The sequence below is a fragment of the Hipposideros armiger genome, unplaced genomic scaffold, assembly GCF_001890085.2.
Source record: "Hipposideros armiger isolate ML-2016 unplaced genomic scaffold, ASM189008v1 scaffold_301, whole genome shotgun sequence".
NCBI classification, from domain to species: domain Eukaryota; kingdom Metazoa; phylum Chordata; class Mammalia; order Chiroptera; family Hipposideridae; genus Hipposideros; species Hipposideros armiger.
Window position 1 is genome coordinate 1,661,998 of NW_017731651.1, and position 5,986 is coordinate 1,667,983.

Genomic DNA, 5,986 nt, shown 5'->3' on the forward strand with positions numbered 1-5,986 from the left:
GACTGATCTGCCTCGCCCGGGAAGCGCGCAATGATGGTGCCAACTTGGGCCAGTGAAGCAATGTCCTCCACAACTAGACTGAAGAACAAAAGGGCAGCAACTTGTCTGTTCTCCTTCCCCCAAGTCCCCAGCGCTGTTCCCATCCCCTAATTCCCCAATAAAAATCTTCAAAAAAAAAAAGTGCCACACACTGTTTTGTCATGACTGAATCACCTTACTCTTCTGCTGGATACTTGAGTTAGTTTCAGTTTTCTGCTATTACAATCTTGCAATGACCAATCTTGTTCATATGTCCTTTTATAAGAGTGAGACTTAAGAAAAGAAGTTGTTTCCATAACAGAAAAGGTGAACAGCAAGTGCTAATATAGAAGCTACAGCAAGTTATCCAGAAGGTCTAGCTGAGATAATTAATGATGGTGGCTACACTAAACAACGGATTTTCAATGTGGATGAAACAGCCTTATAATGGAAGAAGATGCCATCTAGGACTTTCATAGCTAGAGAGGAGTCAATGCCTGGCTTCAGAGTTTCAAAGGATAGGCTGACTCTTTTGTTACGGACTAATGCAAGATGGTGACTTAAAGTTGAAGCCAATGCTCATTTACCATTCTAAAAATCCTAGGGCCCTTAAAAATTATGCTAAATCTACTCTGCCTGTGCTCTATAAATGGAACAACAACCTGGATGACAGCACATCTGTTTACAACATGGCTTACTATTTTAAGCTCATTGCCGAGACCTACTGCTCAGAACAAAAGATCCCCTTTAAAATATTACTGCACATTGACAATGCACCTGGTCATCCAAGAGCTCTAATGGAGACATACAATGAGATTAATATTGTTTTCATGTCTGCTAATACAACATTCATTCTGCAGTTCATGGATCAAGGAGTAATTTCAACTTTCAAGTTTTATTATTTAAGAACTATATTTTGTAAGGCTACAGCTGCCAGAGATAGTGATTCCTCGGATGAAACTAGGCAGAGTAAATTGAAACCTTCTGGAAAGGATTGATCATTCTAGATGACATTAAGAACATTTGTGATTCATTGGAAGAGGTCAAAATATCAACATGAATAGGAGTTTTGAAGAAGTTGATTCCAATCCCCATGGATGAATGTGAGGGGTTCAAGACTTCAGTGGAGAAAATAACTGCGGATGTGGTAGAAATAGCAAGAGAACTAGAATTAGAAATAGAGTCTGAAGATGTGATTGAATGGCTGCTATCTCATGATCAAATATTAACAGTTAACAGTTGAGGAATTGCCTCTTACGGATGAGCAAGAAAGTGGTTTCTTTAGATGGAATCTACTCCTGGTGAAGATGCTGTGAAGAGTTGAAATGACAACAAAGGATTTAGAATATTACATAAACTTAGTTGATTAAGAAGTAGCAGGATTTGAGAGGACTGATTCCAATTTTCAAAAAAGTTCTATTGTGGGTAAAATGCTATCAAACAGCATCGCAAGCTACAGAGAAATTGTCAATCGATACAGCAAACTTCATTGTTGCATTATTTTAGGAAATCCCCACAGCCACCCCAACCTTCAGCAACTGCCACCTTCATCAGTCAGCAGCCATTAGCATCAAATCAAGACCCACCACCAGCAAAAAAGTTACAACTCACTGAAGGCTCAGATGATGGTTACATTTTTTTTTGCAATAAAGTATTTTTAATTAAGGTATGTACATTTGCTTTTTTTTTTAAGACATAATGCTATTGTACACTTAATAGGCTATAGCGTAGTGTACACATAACTTTCATATGCACTGGGAAACCCCCAAATTCATGTGACTCACTTTATTGTGATATTCACTTTATTGTGGTGGTCTGGAGCCAAACCCATGATATCTCCAAACTATGCCTGTATTCATGAGCCTGAAACAAGGGAAGACATTCCCACACAGTGTGATAAGCCCATTACAAGCTTTGAAGGCTCTTTATCTTTTGGTAGGAAATGTTCCAAGCCCAAGGCTCATTCTTATGTGACTGAGTTGGGGGTCAAAAGGCTGTGAGCATGAGACAGCCTTTCCCAACATTTAAAACAAAAAAAACCACATCATCTGTATCCCTGTCTATATACGTAGTATGCATTGGTAGACTAGGACCATGACAATCACAGTAAAAACTCTTATTTGGAAAAGAGAAGCATAAGAAACACACAGCAGATTATGGTCTACAGCATAGGTCAAATCCTGCAGAACAAATTGAGAAGGCTCTTTGCCCTAGCAATAGAGTGACTTTTAGGTTAGACTCTGGTTCAACTCTCTGGGAAGAACTCTTGTCCATTTTTCTCTTTGACCCCTAGTTTTATAATGAAGTGGACACTAGAAAGTCTGGTTCATTTGCAGTCTATGTCATTTTCACGACCTGCTTCTTATTGGTGCGGACACACTCTACACCTCCCTCCCCCTCCAAAGGAGACAGCTAAAAGTCTAATCAAGCCATTGCATCTGGGTCAAAGCCCAGGCCCTTGGTTGGATGCACAGTCTTTTCCATGGTGTGTTAGAGACTTTATCGTCTAGGCCAAGAAGTAGCACCCATCTTTCCTCTCCCATCTTTGGCCAGAACTTTGCATGTGGCCACACCTGTCTGCAAGAGAACAGGAAATGTAGACTTTAGCTGGGTAGCTATGTTTTCAGCTAAAACTCAGGAGTCCTGTTATTGAAGAGGAAGATGAAGGGTACTCGTGAGCAATTAGTCAGTCTCTGCCATACTCCGCCATGATGTCTTTCTCCTGCACCATGCTGGGCCAAACATGAAACTCAGCACATATCCATGACTGACACAGACACAAAGATACATGTACACTTAGACAAAGCTTTGTTGGTGATAAGAGACTACTCACTTTGAGAAGATGGATGGCATTTATGTAACATATTATAAAATTATAACAACATATCTTCTTGTTCTTTAAAGACCTTCAGCCACTTCACTACATTTCTCAGCCTTCTTTCTGCCTTTCTCTTCACTTTGCTTGCTCTATACTTCAAAACTACCACTCAGGGCTGGCTGAGTGGTGCGTTGGTTAAGAGCTGGCTTGGGACGCCAGAGGGCTCCAGTTCGGATCCCACATACGAGGGTCAGTGACACTGCCCTCTACAGCTAAGATGCTGAACAACAGCTCAACCTGGAGCTGGGCTGCCATGAGTTGCCGGTGATAGCGTAGGCTGCAGCCCCTGCTGCAGTGGGTTGCCATGGGCTACTGTGTGTAGCCAGCAGCCAGCATGAGTGGCCAGCAGCCACAGTGAGTGGCCGTCCAGAAGCCGGCGACTGATCTNGTACCTTGATTAAAAAATACTTTCTTGCTAAAAAATGCTATCCATCATCTGAACCTTCAGCGAGTCATACTATTTTTGCTGGTGGAGGGTCTTACCTTCGAAGTATAAAAATTGCCGTATCTGCAGAGCCCAATAAAACGAGGTACACCTATAGTGCTACATGCCAGACACTGTTCTAAATGCTCTACAAATTTACTCACTTGATTATCACAACAAACCCTATGATTTAGACAGTACTATATATATATCAGCTAGTTTTGGCTAGGTAGGACTGTGATAAAAAGCAATCCCCAAATTTTAGTGCTTTCAACAACAAAGGTTCATTTCTCAGTCGCATTTCATGTTGGGTGTGGGCTGGCTGTGGTCCCACGGCTCTTCCGCACTCTCACTTTCAAGGTCAGGGAGCAGCCCCCATTTTGGTCCCATCACAGAAAAGAGATGGCTGAACCATGCAACAGTTCTCAAAAGCTTCTGCCCAGACGTGCGGCCCATCATTTCTCCTCCTGTTCCTTTGGACAGCTTGTAGGGTTAAGCCTCACATGAAGTGGGAAAGTGTACTCACCTACAGGGAGAGGACAAAAATGGAAACTGGAAGAGATCCTTACTTTAGACACAATAAGACAGAAACAGAGAGGGTAAGCAACTTGCCTGAGGTGACACAGCCAGTAAGTGGTAGGACTCAACTCCAGGGATCCCATTAACAGTAATAGACATTATTTCTCTGTTATAGGCCCTGTGTCCCCTTCCAAGTCCTTTCAAATTATCTAGACGTTTTCAGGGAGTGTCTCATGTGTGTCCACAAACAGGTGCCCTTAGCCTTGACCAGTTGCTGAGGTCTCTGCAATGTGAAAAGCCACATAGATACCGCCAAGTTGTCCTCCCTTTCTGATATGGAGTTGCCACATGTCCTGATTCTCCTGCTAGTGGTTAACTGGTATGAAGCTGTGTGACCCATCACAACTTTGAACCTGGGAGCTTGTAGTTAGGCGTGCCGTGGTCAGCATCTGTGCTGCTGGTGCTGCTTAGGCTCCGTGCCACCAGTGCGTGTGCTTGGGTATAGCAGCTGACATCCCTGAAGTCACACTACGCCACCCTCTATTANCCTCTAACACCATAGTTAGAGCAGTATTCAGAGATTGCTTTGTCCAGTGCAAAGAAGTGAGGGACACGAGTTGGAAGACGCCAAACTGTCATTATCTGCTGGTGATATAACTGGCTCACAGGATCAACAATAGATATTTGCAAATAAGTCACAATTTTATCATATATTTAAAGACTCAGAGTCTTTTGTTTTGATGTACATGCAAGGGGATGTCATAGGCCCCAAAATATACCGGGCCCTTTCATCAGATTGACTACCATACTTACTGTAAAGCATGCTATTTCAGTTTCTGCAAAGCTCAGTTTTCCCTCGAAACGGATCCATCTTTAAACACAGAAGAGAATTTAGCTTCAAAATTACTTCATTTGTTAGGAAAAGTTTAGACAGGTCAAGCCAAGGGCTGTAATTTTGTCAGTAGTGAACTGTACTCTCTCGGGTGGAATGGGCCCTCGCAGCGGGGTGCAGGGAGTCATTCTGAATTCCACCCTAAGGCTGGTGTCCCTGCTGCCCTGAAAGGCCTTCCCAGGACCCTCAGAGTTCACCTCCCAGCCCAGAGATGACAGCCCTGCTCCTGTGGTTCATGTCTGTCATCACCACCCTTTGTGTGCCGACCACAGAATTATGGTTGCAAATGTGGTTTATGGTGTGGTTTCAAATACATTTTGCACAGAGCCTACGTTTGCCTGAAGTTGGCTCTGAAGTAGCATAGTACCTTTCAGGAATGAGTCAACTCTTAGAGGATCTCCAAACTCTGCTAATGCAAGGGAGCCCTGAGCCCCGTTAACAGTTCAAGCCTGATGCACCCTAGGAAGGTCAAACCATAGCTTCCCCAGCTGGGCTAGAGAGCAACCTGCCTGCTATTAGTCACAATGGTGGCAGTATAGGAAACACACAAAGGTATTTGTGAGAACAAAACAAATTGCATTGGAAAACACGATTGCTGCTAAATTAACCAGAAGTATAGTCATCAAGCAATGTAGGCGCTATTTCAGATCCATTGGTAGTTTTCCTTTTGCTGTGCTCCAAGTCTTCAAATATTCCTTCTAATAAATGCATATCTTATGGTATCCTAGAAAAAGGGGTTTGAAGCTTTCTTAGGATTAAAGAAGACCGCAGATGCAAAATATTCTTGTTTCAATGCCCATAGTAGAACAATACAATCAAATTTAGAGAATCAATTAGAAAGAGGGCAAAATTTCAAAATACAGTTGACCCTTGAACAACACAGGGGTTATGGGTGCCGACACCTGCACAGTGGAAGATCCACGTATAACTTTTGACTCTCCCAAGAATTAGTTGTTCCTTGGTGTCTGTGGGGGATTGGTTCCAGGACCTTCCGTGGATACCCAAATCCACGGATGTTCAAGTCCCCTATATAAAATGGTGTAAAACAGCCCATACAGCCGGCCCTCATGGACTGAAAATAGTCACAGGTATTTATTGAAAAAAAATCTGTGTATAAGTGGACCTATGTTGTTCAAGGGTGAACTGTAAATTATAAAATTTCATAAAATCAGCCCATTGCAATATGTGCCTGCATTTTTTAATAGAAATAATTTACTATGCATGTTATAGTAACTATATAGGAATAGCAAAAAAA

At 42.4% G+C, this 5,986-nt stretch overlaps 1 pseudogene; it reads left to right on the forward strand.

Annotated features, from left to right (window-relative positions):
- LOC109391731 (tigger transposable element-derived protein 1-like) overlaps positions 1-1,645 on the forward strand; it is a 16,688-nt pseudogene extending 15,043 nt beyond the window's left edge.
- The last annotated feature ends 4,341 nt before the right edge of the window (positions 1,646-5,986 follow it).